Here is a 16,120-nt window from a genome sequence, read left to right as displayed (position 1 = left end):
CGCAGTCGGTAGGATTCGAACCTACGCTCCCAGAGGGAATCTGATTTCTAGTCAGACGCCTTAACCACTCGGCCACGACTGCAAGCTTAAAAATCTTAAGGTTTAAACTACATTATATTCACAGTAAACATTTAATACAATTTGTTTGGATAAAAAGTGAGTTATTGGCACGTCAAAGAATCTACCCACGACAACTATATAGTTCTATTTTTTTTACTTAAATAATTGAAATAGACATGATTATATTTTGGGTTTTGATAATATTTTTCAATATTTTTTTATTCAAATAAGATATTCATATGTATAATTCAGGCTATTCTAGTCACGATAATAATATTTTTGTACCGGTTTAAGTACCAAAATATAGATATGTATTTTGGTACATTTCTATACTTTTATATTTGCATATTTATCTGTGTAAGAAAACACCATAACTCCTAACTCATTGGAAGCTACCTTGTTAAAATTGATGGATTGACAATTGTTCTGTTTTATACTTCAGGTTGTAAGTCATCATATTTTATCATTTATTTTAAAGAAAAAAATATCAATTGAGGGATGTTTATTGGTTAGTCTGATATAAAATTCATGTACTTAGTTTTATAGGGTTATACTCTTTGCCAAATAATCTATCATTAAAAAAGAAAGGCAGAAAACAGAAATTGACTAAATCTACCTTTGTATATACAACATAATAAAAAAATACATTGAATGTCTCATTAAATACTTTGGCAAAAATACTTTACATATGCTGGTATATTTTACAATATTTTTTTCTTTCCCCAACGGTTTATTAACATCCAATAAATCACATATACAACTTTTTACACAGTAGACGAAAACAATTAATGTTAGTAATCCGATTACGTGCAAATAAGAATTATAACAATAAAAAATATGAATAAGAAAATGTAAGAATTTGAAATATTATTATTTTAAAACAATTTATTAATAGTAAATAAGAAGTGGGAAAGCCTCAAATATTAAACTTATAATAAACTTATTCCATATAGAAATAAAAAAAACTTATTTTGCCTTAGAGAAATCATGTTTATTTAAAAAAAGTTTTTTTGACTCATGTAAGAAAAATTTTACCCATAATTTTTGACTTTAAATTCTGTATTTTTAATGACAAGTTTTTTGAGTCAATCTATAAAATTGTTTTCAATATAAATTTTTTTACATGAAAATTTAATTTGTCTCAAACTTTAAAATGTTTACTTTTCTACTAAAAAATTATCCAACTATTGGATAAAAATCAACTTAAATCAAATAAATTAAAAAACTCTAAGTTCAAATTTTTTTTTTAAATAAAAAAATTTTTTTTTTAATTCATAAATTCAAATTTTTAGATATACTAAGTGATAATAGTCATAAACTGTATAATTTAGTAGTTTTTAGTATAATAATTTAAACTTCTAATCATTTATAATAAAAGTTGAATCATTAGTATCAATTTACTTTTGATTTCATAATTTCTTGCATAACTAAATTACTAACATGAAAACTCTCTTGTTTATTGAATCATGTCGATATTATGGATTATATCATTGGTTTTTTCTTAACCCTAGATTTAGGAAAATATGGTTGTCTCCTTAAAAATGTTTCAATTACAATGAAAATATTTCTGTATATAATTATTAGTTTACTGTGTACATATTTTCATAACAGAAACTGGGATTACCCAGGCAGAAGTAAAAATTCTTTTGTATAGTCCCAATATAAAAATAACAAAGTCCTATATTTGATGTAACCTGGAACACAACCCCTAACCAATATATTTGTTAAGGGTCAATTCATGTCAATTCAAACTTACATGGAATTTTTTTAATAAAATTTGTTAAAAACGACAAGTGTCTTTATGCAAAAATTTTAAGTCAATATGTTTTTTTTTACCGTTCCTTTTATATTTATAAAGTAATTACGTAAATAAATGTGCATAAATAAACATTATAGTTTAAATTCATTCCTTCAAATAAGAACTTTCCAAAATTTCTATCAAAGAGGTCATTTGAAAAATAAAAACATAAAATAGTTTATTTCATGCAAGTAGTGTATTCTAGTGGCGGAACTTAGGTATCATTGATTTAAAATTTTAAAAAATGAATATGGTAATATGGATATTTCTTAAATGTGTAACATTAGTTATGAAATGCAAAATGTAGCTGTATTTTCTAGTGTTGAGCTTTGCTATGGAAATCCTAGAATGGTCTGATACCGTTATATTATTTTAGTTAGGCCAAAGTAATTCAGTCAAACAAACAAACTCGGTCTGGAGCAGTCTCAAAGATAAATTTGGTCTAGATTGGTGCAAAGAAAAAAATCGGTCTAGATCGGTCCAAAGGAATAATTAGGTCTAGTTCTGTTCCAAGGAAAATTGGTCTAGACAAATTTTATAGATAAATTATTCATGACATGACATCATATGTATTTTCAAGTACAATGACGTCATACAATGTTTAAGCCTAGATTTAGGGAAATATTTTGTCAGATGAATTTTAATCCCGTCGTCTCTCGTGGAATACGGAATTCTGAATTCGAGTATCTCTTGAAATGGATGATCAAGTTAGAAGTATCTTCCTTCGATCCTAACTCTTGGAGAACATATAATTCCACTTAATAATAAATCAAACAAATGTGCGAGGAAACGGATTTTTATTAATTATACGACTTATTACGCATTACTCAACTGATTTCCTTGTACAATCGAATGCATAAATTTATACTAAATGTATACGGTATTTGTTCGAGAAGATATTCATTTTTAACAAATGTTATTCTTTTTAGTAGAAAAAACTAATTGTCACTCTAAAAGTTAACAATTCAACCAAAAATAAGTATGTCATAAAATTTGGATGTTTTGTAGGAAAAGAATATAAAAACATGTCGCGCAATACGTTCTAGGTCAGTGGTTCCCAACCTGTGGGCCACGACACTAAACGGGGTTGCAACACCAATGACATGGGGTCGCTTAATCGATTTTGACCAGAACGTGAATATCATATAAAATACGGTAAGAAATGAAGACAGTTAAATAAATAAAATTAAGACAGTTATATAAATTCACACTTTGAAAATAAATGTAACAGTTCATTAAGTCACTCATCACAACGTCCGAGAAAGTATTGAAAATATTTCGTTTCGGTTTTATTTTGGTTGCACCATCGCGGTCTCTTTTAATAAGTCACTCAACACAACGTCTGAGACAGTATTGAATATGCTTTGCCTTGGTTGCGCCACCGCTGTTGCTCCTTCCATCAGTGTTGTTGTCGCACTTGCAGTGACACGTTGTTAGCTTTATTCGAGTTATTATTAACCCTTTAAAAATGAGTGTAAGAAGGAGAAAATGCAGCGATTATTTCTGGAAGTTCGGATTCACTGACATAGTTAAAGCAGGTTTGGAAAGACCACAGTGTGTGGTATGTTTGGAAGTTCTAGCCAATGAGTCTATGAAACCATCTCAACTTCAAAGACATCTCGAAGCTAAGCACCCTGCTTTGAAAGATAAAAGTATTGATTTTTTTAAAGCAAAAGTTGATGGCGTCAAAAGTCGCCGCGTTGATAGCAGTGGATTATTTCAAAGCTAAAATTTAGCCGCCATTGAAGCTTCATATACGGTTGCATTAAGAATAGCACAAGCTAAAAAACCACACACAATAGCTGATAATCTTATTTTCTATGCAGCAAAGATATTGTGCGTCTCATGATCCTCATGCAGTAAATAAATTATCCCCTCTATCCGTGTCAAACAATACGGTAAAACGATGGATATCAGATATGTCCGAGGATATTTTATGCCAAATTATTCAAGAATGAAAAGAAACTCCTACTGGGCTGTTCAGCATACAGCTTGATGAAACTACTGATGTTACAAACTTAGTACAACTTTTTTTGTATGTTCGTTATTATAAAAATAAGAAAATAAAGGAAGATTTCTTGTTTTGTAAGCCTCTGCAAACGTCAACTACCGCCTTTTTTTGATTTAATTGATGATTTCTTCAAAGAACATTCAATCGAATGTGTGAAATTGTGCGGAGTTTGTACTGACAGGGCACCTTTAATACTTGGTTATAAGTCTCGCTTCCAATCGTTAGTTAAAAAGGTGAGTCCAGAAGTAATTGGGACTCACTGCATAATTCATCGACAAGTTTTAGCTACCAAGACGTTACCTGAACCATTCAAAGAAGTGCTTAACCGAGTGATTAAAGCCTTAAATGTCATTAAATCAAGGCCACTTGATACACGGCTCTTCAGAGTTGTATGTTAAGATTTGGATTCAATCCATGAATCACTATTGTTTCACAAAGAGGTAAGGATGCTCTCGAAGGGAAAGGGGTTGAAGATATTTTTTGAATTGAGAGGAGAGCTGCAAATATTTATTTATTCTCAAAATGCAAGCGAATGTGAATCATTGTTTACGGATGAATTTACGTTGTGCAAATTGGCATACATGGTTGACATTTTTGCGATATTTAATAGTATTCATACAGGATTACAAACTAAAGATAATACGAAAATATCTTTGTCTGAAAGTATATCGTCTTTCAAAATGAAATTGGAACTCAGGATCAACAAAATTAATCAAAAGAAATTATACATGTTCCCAACACTTGCCCAACTTGTTGAAGAAGCGGGAAATGAAATTGACATCGAAGACTTGTATGGCTTGATACAAGAACATTTGAAAAATCTTACTGTTCATATAAGAAAATATTTTACAATTAACCCTTTTAATGCCAGTGTATCTGATGTCTCTGAAGCAGCAGAAGAAGAGTTCATCGACATAAAAAACAGCTTTGAAGGTAAATCATGGTTTGGTTTGGTGAACTGCAATTACAAAATTTTTGGGGAAAAGATTTCAAAAAATTCCCAGTAATATCAGAAATCGCAATAAGGAATTTATTGTCATTCCCAAAAACTTACTTATGTGAAACAGCATTCTCCCAACTTCTCATCCTTAAAAACAAGTACCATAATAAATTAGATGTGGAAGACGACTTGAGGTATGCCATAGCGACAACGTAGCCCAGGATAGAATTGCTATCCAAAAAACTATAATAACAGCCGTCTCATTAAGGTCAGTTCATAAACATACTTTACATAACGGTTACATAATTTGTTTGTTCGAATAATTTGGAATTGATTTGCAATTAATTGATGTTTTGTAGGAGCTTTGAAATTTTTTATGAATAAATTTTAAATTAATCTTATATTTATTCAGAATAAACCGCAATGTATCACAGTTTGTTATAGAAAAAATAAATGTGTATAAGATATTTTAAGGATTGGGGTCGCTTCCTGATTGCTAGTTCTAAAATGGGTAGCTCTATTTGAAAGGTTGGGAACCACTGTTCTAGGTAGTGTATTAATTGGTACTCTTAAAAGTATTTTAAATGGGGGGAAAAAATCGGTGTGCTCTAAATTGAGTTATATCTTACTCTAGTTCGAAGGTTTTCGAAGGGGCCAAACTTTGAGCCCTTTTGCTTCCTCAACTCTAAAATTTTACACGTGATGCTTTTTGATGGGTTAGACATCCTGACCACAAATTATCAAAATTTGTGATGGTGATGGGAGAAGGGTGTGTACTAGAGTGTTCGCTATTTTTTAAAGTTGACCAAATTCAAAATTATCATGAATCATGAGATGTGTTTATGTGTTGGTAATGACCTCTTAATTTTTTTTTCTGTACCATCAAAAACTGTGACCCCCATCCGGTCAAAATTCCAGCGTTACTTCAAAATGAGATCAAATTAAAAAAAGAAAAAAAATATATTATAATCAAGGGATAAGCAAAGAAAAACTTATTTTATAATTTTTCTGAATTTGTTAGTAATTTTTTTTGACTTTATTATGTAGTAGGTTTTGTAAGTAAAACTCATGAAATAACTATTGACGGCATACAAATATAAATAAATAATTATGCATTTTCTATTTATTCAGCTATTTATTTAATCAATTTTTTTCAAAAACAAGATACAAATGGGTATAAATATACATAGTTTTTCAATCTTTGAATACTCAATAAATTAATTCATGTAATCAGACTTTTGAAAGTTTTTATTCAATTTTGATCTTGAGTGTTTATCCATTTTGTACAAGTATATATCAAATAAAATTTTAAAAAAAATTGTACCATTTTAAGGCACGTACAAAAAGTACATCCTTTTTTTTATTTAACAATAACAATATTAGTTTGGGATCTAAACAATATTTAGGTAGTTATTATCGTAAAAACGTTAAAAATTTAACTTTGATAAAAATTTTTATAAATTTTATTTTGATATTGAACAAATTTGGGTTATTATTGGTATATGTACTTTTGATGAGGTTGTTTGTGTTATATAAAATAGAATTTATATTGATTTTGTTGCAGTGCGTATGCCTCACATTTAAATAAGATTCGTTGTTACTTTTATTGTATCTCGCAACCTTTTTTAACAAAAGAAACAGAAAAGGATCCAAAATTAGTAGGTAGTTAGTCAATTCTTCAGTTATTATTCCATAATTAATTGGTGAAATTTATAAAGAGTTAATTCTAATTCAACCAATCAACGCTCAGAAAACTGATTTGTGGGAAAGAAGTAGAAACATTGATAGTTTGTGTGTTAACGCTGTTAAGAAGAAAAATAACTTATAAACAATCCAATTAATTATATTCTGCAAATCTTAATTAAAAATTGCAAAAATACAAAAGTTAAAAATATATATATATTACAAAATTGCTAAAATAACAAATATATTCTAAATGTACGTTCCAGAAGTATACTGAAGAGTGCATGTAACAAAATGTAATATACCCCTAACCCTTGTTTTTTCAAAGTCTGTCAAAATCAAAGATGATTAATTTATGAATTGTTTACTTGAAATTGAGATTTCCTTGTTATAAATTAACTGACTGATGGTATTTAAATATGTTTCTATAAATTAAATGAGTTTCTTTTATAAATTTTAATACTTCTGAAATTTGATTTTTCATCTTTTTTAAGAAACATGTGAGCACTTTCTCTAATAGTTCAGTATTTTTGCAAAACTGAAAGGTCATTATGTAAAAAGTGGATTTTTTTTTTTGTTAAAACACTCAAAAAGATTGTATATTTGTTATTGCATTTATTAATTTTTTGACCAAAAAAACTGTCTAAATGTGGTATCGATTCTTCCAAAACTCATGAACCAAATATAATAAATATTATGTCATAGAGTTGAAATACAGTTTTATAAAATGGCTGTTGATGACAATGAATGTAGATTGTTTTCATGTAACGAAAGTATTGTTGATGTCAGTCATTTTGGGCACTAAATAACTGAGTTTTATGACTATAAAACATTTTTGTATTAATGTTAAACTGTATAAACAACTATATGGATGTCAAAATGGGATCTACAAATATAAAACATAATTATATTTTATATATTAAACACTATTATGCATTACAAATATATTATTACTTCATTTTACATTCCTATTTCCAGGGGTAGACAATAAATTAAATATTTCAGTTGAAAAAATAAGGTATTATTTTATCCTACTTTTATCGTCCCTAATCGATACAAAAGACAAAATAATTGTACAAATTTAGTCATTGTAGGGATATGATACATAATAAAAGATAGATCAAATCCCCAGAAAGGAGTCTAATCTAAATATGGATGTTCAACACTCAACTCTACTCTTTTATAACCCTACAATTTATCAACATTGATGTCTAAATATGTAAAAAAAGATTTATTTGCATTTTCGACCATTATTTGCATTTTTAGGTAGAAAATGTGTATTAGCTCAATCTTTCCATAACAACAGCCCTGATTACACTCCCTATAAGTTTTCCCCTCCAAAACAAGAGGTTTCCCTTTTATCCTATCCATCTTGCCGCCAAAGCTAATGAGGTTTTTAAAATCCATTTTTCCTCTATATATATTAATTGCATCCATTTTTCTTTTCATTACAGATTACAGATAACTCTACTAGAAACAGTTAGCTTCTATAATGTGTTTTATTAAATATTTAGTATTACAGTCCACATTTTTTGACCATGCCATAGATTGCGGAACCCTCAGTCCTCATTAAGGAACTCTGTGGTACCAAGATATATACCTATGTGAGTTTGCTTCCTCTTGTTATGTACCCCACCCTTTAGAGCCACTTCCTTCAAGGTAGTTAACATGGCTTGATACAGCATTCTTGTACAACTAAAACTTCCTCACCCGTTAAGGAGTTTATTGGGCGAGAGAGTTCAAGAAGCTTTTATAGAATGCCTCTTTTGCCTAAGACCACGCGTTAATAGAGTCAAACTTAAAGGTCTTACAGGAGCACATAACTCAGCACGAAGAAAGATGGCCTCTATTCTAGACCTTATCTATGATTAAGAAGGTAAGTGAGAGCCTATTTAGCTCTATTTTTATGCATTATTTGGACATCAATATTTAACATTATCTCTTCCTCTGTTCTAACTCTCAAATGGATTGACATAGAAGTCTAGTCGTTCCCCCATCATTAATGAAAAACGATCTATATAAATGAAAAACATATTAAAATTGTGAATTTATAATATTTGATTTACTCTATTATTTTGGTGTTTAGGTTTTCATATATTTTATAGTTACGAACGTATGACTTATGTACTCCATCATATTGTGGTAACTACCGACACAATACATTTTTATACATTATAAAGTCTATTGCTTTAATCTTTTTATCTGATCTTATTCTATTATAATTGCTTTTAAGTAAAGAGGACACATCTCGTTGAAATTTAGAAAAAAAAATCAGGTAACATTTTTTTTCATCGACTCTTCTCTAGGGCTGAACGATTACTCTTACGATGTTTTAATAGACTAATATTTGAATTTTTGTTTTCAAATATTACTTATGTAAATAATATCCTTCACATGATAGGCATCCATTATTATAGGGATTCATTATTAAAAGCAGACTTAGGTCCTGATTCTGAATTTCTGCTTCGATTAGGCAATTAAACTTTGCTACAACGTCAATTGATTCGGAACATGATGTAGATAATTGATAGTTTTGATCTACTGTAGTTGATAGGGTCGAAACTAGTATTTCATCATGGTTTTCAATTCAATTTTTTCACTTTCCGAAGAAAAAACAAAAACAAATATACGGAGGTTTAAAGATATTATTTATGTTAAAAAGTATGATTAACAAGGTTTTAACTATTTTTATGAATCTCTATGGCACAAAACCTTAGAAATTTTACTTTTTTTTTGTTTTGGAAAAATACGAGACTTAGACTTAGTATCAATCATGTTCTACAAACTACATCTGTTTAGTCAAATTAAAAAAAAAAATTGAGTTATAAAACTGCTTTCAAAATTATTTACATACCTGTCTAAAAAAACGATAAAAATATTTAAAAGAAATGTAGCCACCTGTATATTTGTGTGTTCGTTAGCGTATCGCAACCCTTCTATTTGACTGATATATACCAAAATTTACAATTTGTTTAGTTTTTACTTAGCTAAAAAATAAAGGATAATTTTGATGAGATTTTTTGTTTGCCTAATTATATATAGCCTAATCTTTATTTCTTTTTAAATTATAAGGAATATGTGAAATTAAAAGAATGCACTGAAAGTTTAGTAGGAGGTATTTTTATTAAGCGAATCCTCTCCGATGTCATTTGAGGACGTGGTAATGAGATATATACATATAAATATTTTTTCTAGTCATTAATACAATCACAGTCCCTTAGATTTAATAATTTACTTTGAGAGTGCTCATATGTAATTCTTAAAGTTATTTTTCGAGTAACAGTTCGTTTGTATATTAATAAAGATTTCACATTGAATAAGTTATTTTCTTCATATCTAGGTATATTTAGGAATAAAAGATTATTATAATTGGGTTTGCTTACTTTTTATGCAAACGCAGTAAATTAATACGTATTTATGGGTTTAAATTCTCATAATGATGAATACTTGTTCAAAAAATTAATTAATTCTTCATAATACGTACTTTGCATCTGATAAAATGAATGGGGATATATCAGCGTAAGATGATTAGATAATATGTCTAGAATTCTGTAGTCATTCATTCTACAACAACATAAACCTGACTTAGGGTAAAAATTGATTGTTAATGTTACTTCCATCAAACAATCATAACGAATTTTGATCACGTAAAAGGTTGACAACAGAGGTTACAAATTTCATTTAAAAACTTGCATGATGATATTTTTGAAGCTTAACTAAATTAATATAGGGGTGTTCTGTTGATGAATTCATCAAATTAATGTAATTTTAAGGAGTGTCTGGGAACTATGAAGCATTGGTCCAAACTTTTAGATATATTCAAACTATACACACACATATATTAGGGGGGAGTTTATTTTTTTATTTAATTTGAGAAATGTTGAGCGGCGAGGGTTGTAAATTTTGCCTTTTAGGATAAATACATCATACATAAATTTTGAACAGTTTTAAAAAATATTTAGAGGCATCTTAGAGACTCAGAAGTTTTAAAATTTGACGATTTTTTTCAAAAATGAGTCTTTTGACCTTAATATCATCTAGGCACTTCCTGTTACAATAAACCTGATAATACAATAAATTTAAATTAATAAATTTGCTATTGATAATATTTTTTTATAACACGTGTTGTGTTTATTGGTGAAAAAGAGCAAATACCACCATAACTTGTATTTTTTGCTATATGTCCATCTGTTTGCTCGTAAAAGCAATCATATATATATATATATTTACAATCTATGCATCCAAAATTGTAAGTAATTGTTATTTAATTGCTCCAAATATAATAAACATGTTATGTTAGGATAAATTTGACCTTTTCTCCGACCTTTTACTGATCTTTTTTCGAATAAAAATACTTTATAAGCTAGATCCATTTAATAGTTGTAATTGATTATTAAGAAATACCTATTGTGAAGACGTTAATCTTTTCCGGATCAAATTTTGTAAAGTAATGAAGCCTGATTCTATTTTAAACTCAGATAACATTTCTGAGCAATGCTATTTGGTTAAAATTTTTAATCAAAGGAAAATATGTGATCAAATTCAGACCAACTACGTTTGCGATATACTCAGGACATTACATTTCTAAAAAAAGAAGGTTTCCCATAACATACAATTGTAAATATGGATTTGAACTCTGTTTGCTCTTGAATTCCACTTATATATACTTATTTGACTCACTGAAAGAAAAAATAATGCACCTGTTTCATCATTGTTCATAATTTTTATACATAGTTTTATAGTGAGGACAAAAGATAAATAAATTATATTCGAAGTTGAAACTAATCAACCTCTATTACACTGGCCAAACCAATTTTTCTGCCATGGATTTTTTAAAGTGAATCTAACTGAATTTTAGGCTGTTGATTCCAAATCTGTCATTAGTTTTTGCCTATCACATTAAGCTTTTGAGCAACAGAGTGATAAATAAATACTACAACACAAACCAAAAATCCTTAATTTATGAGAGAAAAATAATTCATTATTTTTGCTTTAAGTGGTTTTATTTTCATATATGTGCTGATTTCAATGTGTCACTAGTTGTTAGTTATCAAGTTTTTTAACTATGAGTTGATTGAAAGGTTTGATTATATTACATTCTAACCCAGTGATCCTTGTCAACTTGTTAATCATTTGTTGTATGACATGGAAAATGTGGTTATTGAGCTTTCATGTGACACAACAACATCTTTTACTACAGGACTTGAAGAGTAAAAACGAGCGTGTGTATTTTACAAGAAGTACGTGCTATTCATTCTCTTATTAGTAGTTACTAATATAATTGATATCTATATTACTTAATGCTAAATGTCAGGGGGGAGGGACTGTAGGCCCCCTCCCCCCAAACGGAGAAATATTTAAAAAATCACTTCTATATAAAAAAAATAGATAACGAACGATGATGCTGCGGAAAAAGAGCGTATCCAGTTATGTTTTTGAGGAGCACTATCTCTTGAGAAATACCAAGGAATACTAAAAACAACTGGAAGTGCTTATTAAAGTCGTGCTCACTTTTTTTCTACACGAGGAGGCTGACACATTCTTCCTTTGTTTTATAAATTATAATAAAGGAAAACGTGGTTCACCAAAGTTAATTATTATTTTTTTTTTTTGTTATTATTTATTACTTAATAAATAATGGTGTACAAGGGTTCTGCTCCTGGATGCCAGCAGGGCTTTGACAGCATTACTAAGGATCTAGATGTGAGCTTTCACAAATTCCCCATAAATGACTCCAAAATTCTAACCAAATGGCTTAGGACCATCCCAAGAGATACGATTTACTAGACACCAACAGCGAATTCAAGACTATGCAGTCTGTATTTTAGAGTTACTGATTTTATTACTGAATCTTAGATCAAACCCGTGATAAAGGAAAATCACTCCAACGAAGGTAAGCAATGGTCCTCAATACTATGAATATTGCTTGTCGATATCTGAAACGGCTCGTTTTTTCCTAAATTTCCTTCCAAATATTACTACCAAATTATAGCATAATTCAGAAGTATTCCCTTCAAATTCTAAATTATGCACTTTAACATAAGATTGCAATTCCCTTGTAATTTTAGTAATCAATAATACACTTTGATGGGATGGCTTCCTCTTTCAACCGCCTTTGAATATATATCATTTATAATGAGGAAGCCATCCCATCAAAGTGGCAAAATCTGGCAAGCTACCTCTCATCACCATCACCACCTCCACCAATACAGGCATCAACTTGCACCATTTAGAGAATGAAAGACAAGAAGCTCTGGAGTATGCAATGTTTATTAAAGAGACCGTTCTTTCTGCACAAGATCTCTATGACAAACTATCTTTGGAATCATTTCCCTTGGGGTTCTTGCTGCTGAAAACTCCAAAAGTTGCACTGTAAAAATCATACATTTAGATTTGAAAGGGCTAGACATTGCTGCTTGTCTGGAAGTGGAAGAATACCTCTCCTTCAGAATTTTCTGTAACAACATCGTGCTAAATAAGATCTTTGTATCACATTTCATAAATTCAGAAAATAAAATTAACTCTGTCAATGAATCCATCAACATTGCCGCTTTTCTGGGGTTCCACGGATGGTCAGACAGAGAAAGATTCATTTGACAACATTTGTGAATAGCTCCTTAATTTTTCTAACTCGGCAGAAATAGACCAAATTCAATCTTCCAAGTTCGCTTTCATAATGGAGCAAATGTATCATCTCTTCAAACAGCCTAAAGGTAGAAAATATTCTTCTGGACTCCTTTCCGTTGCTTTGATATTGCACAATGTCAGTTTTGGCCTCTACGAGCAAATATATACATCCAATACTCTTTCACTTCCGTCTCCCAGATATCTTAGGACCGTATCCAGTGTGATTACGGTAGAAACAGGATTACCTTCATCCACGACAAAGTGCTTAAAAGCATGAATTAGAGGCTTGAAGAGCAGAGAAAAAAATGTATAACTGATGATCGACAAGATTTATTTGGCCCAAAGAGTAGAGTTTGTTAAAGGAAAATTTGTGGCAACTACGAATAATCAAACTTCTAAAACTGTCCTTTGTATTTAAAGAATGTTAAAAGATATTAGTTTCACATTAATTTTTTGCTTATTTGACACAACTCACATCTTCAAGTTCACCTATACAAATCTGAGAAAAGATAAGATTGAGATCCTTAGTTAGAATTATTAACTTGATTTGAGTATACATGAAATCAAATCCCCTGAAAGTAAATCAATATGATATGCAAATCGAGAACATTATGAGGAAATTTCCCCGCTATATAACTTTATCTACAGGATCTTCAACACTAACAAGAAATAGTATTTTATTTATATCCCAATTATTGAAATACCCTAATGGAAAATTCTACGGAAAGAAAAATGAAACTTATAAAACGGTTTTATGATTTACAATAATAGAAATGACCTGTTGAAGAAATAGTTAGCATGGTACATAAATCAATTTAAGATATCTACCTAAAAATAAAAAAATGATTCTAGCTAGTGCAAAAAAGTGAATTCTTCTCGTCTTATCAATCTGTGATCCCTATATCAACAAAACTAAATTAGTGAATATACTTAGTTGTACTTCAGTGAAAGATTGTTTATTTAACAAATATTCAAAGGATACTACTGAAATTAAATAGTTTCCTTATTTGACACAATTCAACTTGTTCAAGTCGATCCATACAAAGCCGAAGAAATAATAATTTCTGAATCTTATCCTTGAAAGTAGATCAAAATGATATGCAAATTGAGAACATTATGGGGAAATTTCTCTGCTATATAAATTTCTCTAGAGGATCTTAAACATCAGCAAGGAATAGTCTTGATATTGTCGGATAAATATATCACAATAATTATCCAAAAACTTGCTATGTCTGCACATCTCTAAAAATATATAACTATGATATGACCTTAAATCAGGAAAATAATAAAAGTAAATACCGTTAGTTATCATAATACCTTCAACTAGAAATGAACTTCTTGGAAACTTATGTAGAAGTGAGATACGTTCAAGTATTTTAGCAATGACCAGAGATTCCTATTATGTCTACATTTTGTTAACACTATGTGTAGTCATATTCTAAAATCCCTTTACTTTTAGTTGAGGGCATTATTATAGTTTTTAATAAGTATTAGTAATTGAGTATTTATCCTGTATTTTATCCAATATCCTATAAAAAACCATCAACAATATGCAAATCTGGTCACTTTTTTTTCTACCTATATTCCAAAAAAATCGATAAACTTTTTAACGTTGTTGTGAGGAATTCTGCGTTACTTACTGAAGATAAAATATTTACCATCATCAATACAACAACAAAAATGCTGCCAAACTGCATTCGAATTGACAGATTATTTTACTTCCAATATTATATTTGTATTATTGCATACGAAGTAAAAACAATTTTTATACTTAAGGAAAAAAAAATATATGCTAAATGAATGTCGAAAGTAATATAAATAAAGTTTTAATTTGTCTTAGTATAGAATTAAATTATTAAGTTAATGGATAAATATAAGTTAAGAAATTGATTAATTTAAAATTGTGATAAATTGTTACGAGTCGGATAAATTTATCAATGTTCATAAATCATACTAGTCATTTCTCCTTTTTTAGTTACAGGAAAAGAGAGTCAGCCTTCTTGTGTGAGCACGATATTTTTGTTTCCTTTCCAGTAGTTTTAGTATTCCTTGGAAATACTTGATGAAATGATCAGTTACAGTCATTGTTGCAAAAATGAATAACTTTTTGTTGCTTTTCGTTATCTATGTCAAGGAATTCAGAACACTTTCAGAAACGATGGACGTGAATGTATAAATATTAGAAATAATCTAAACAACGAAAAACAAGTGGGTGACTTATTAAAACTAAAGTAGAAGATTTTATTAAGAAATAACTGTTTTATTATGTGAAACCAAAATTAAATATACACTGCTAAACATAGAAATAGATTGGTATGAATAAGAAACTGCGAATTTTAAGGTCTAATATTTTGCGTAAAGAGCATCATCAAAAAGCTCAAATCCTTACCTATCATATTTTCATACTAAAAGTAAATAATTTGCTGATATAAGGGTGCATACAGGTATGTAAAAAATCAACTGATTAACTCTTATAAAGTGAAATGGTTAGAAAAAGAATTATCCTTTTTTTTTACAAATTTCTCTTATTTTTCCCAACCTACTTTTATGTTGAAACGTCACAAATAGGCGTCATTGATGGATAACTTGAAAGGGGGAAATCGATTACACCGATATTTCCTTTCAAATAATCAATGTTGATAAAAAAAATCATATTGTCCTGGCCTTACTCTCTACCACTTATAAATGGGTTTTTATATGCCAATAAAACTAAGTACAATAACCATTGTTGCAAACAGTTTGATGTCTACTGAATTAAATGCTGTTTCGAATCTCACCCTGAGCACTGTCATAAAAACTTGTCCTATTTAACCTTTAAACATAAAAAAAATAGAGAGAGATTCCGGATAAAGAAGAAAGAGCTTTAAAAGTTTAACACAAAGAACGTTGAAGAATTGCTCATATTTCTTTGTTCATAGTGGGGTTTATTGCTAATATTTTTAAAGCTTTAAAAGAATTGAGAATATAAATCTTAGATATAGCAATAGTCAGAGTTGTAAAT

At 29.3% G+C, this 16,120-nt stretch overlaps 1 non-coding gene across 1 annotated transcript; it reads right to left on the bottom strand.

Moving 5' to 3' along the window:
- TRNAS-AGA (transfer RNA serine (anticodon AGA)) lies at positions 1-82 on the bottom strand. Its single transcript has one exon. It is a non-coding gene; the product is annotated as a tRNA-Ser (tRNA).
- Between the last annotated feature and the right edge of the window lie 16,038 nt (positions 83-16,120).

This window comes from Lepeophtheirus salmonis, chromosome 4 (genome assembly GCF_016086655.4).
Source record: "Lepeophtheirus salmonis chromosome 4, UVic_Lsal_1.4, whole genome shotgun sequence".
Lineage (NCBI taxonomy): Eukaryota > Metazoa > Arthropoda > Copepoda > Siphonostomatoida > Caligidae > Lepeophtheirus > Lepeophtheirus salmonis.
This window is presented reverse-complemented; position numbering and strand designations above follow the sequence as displayed.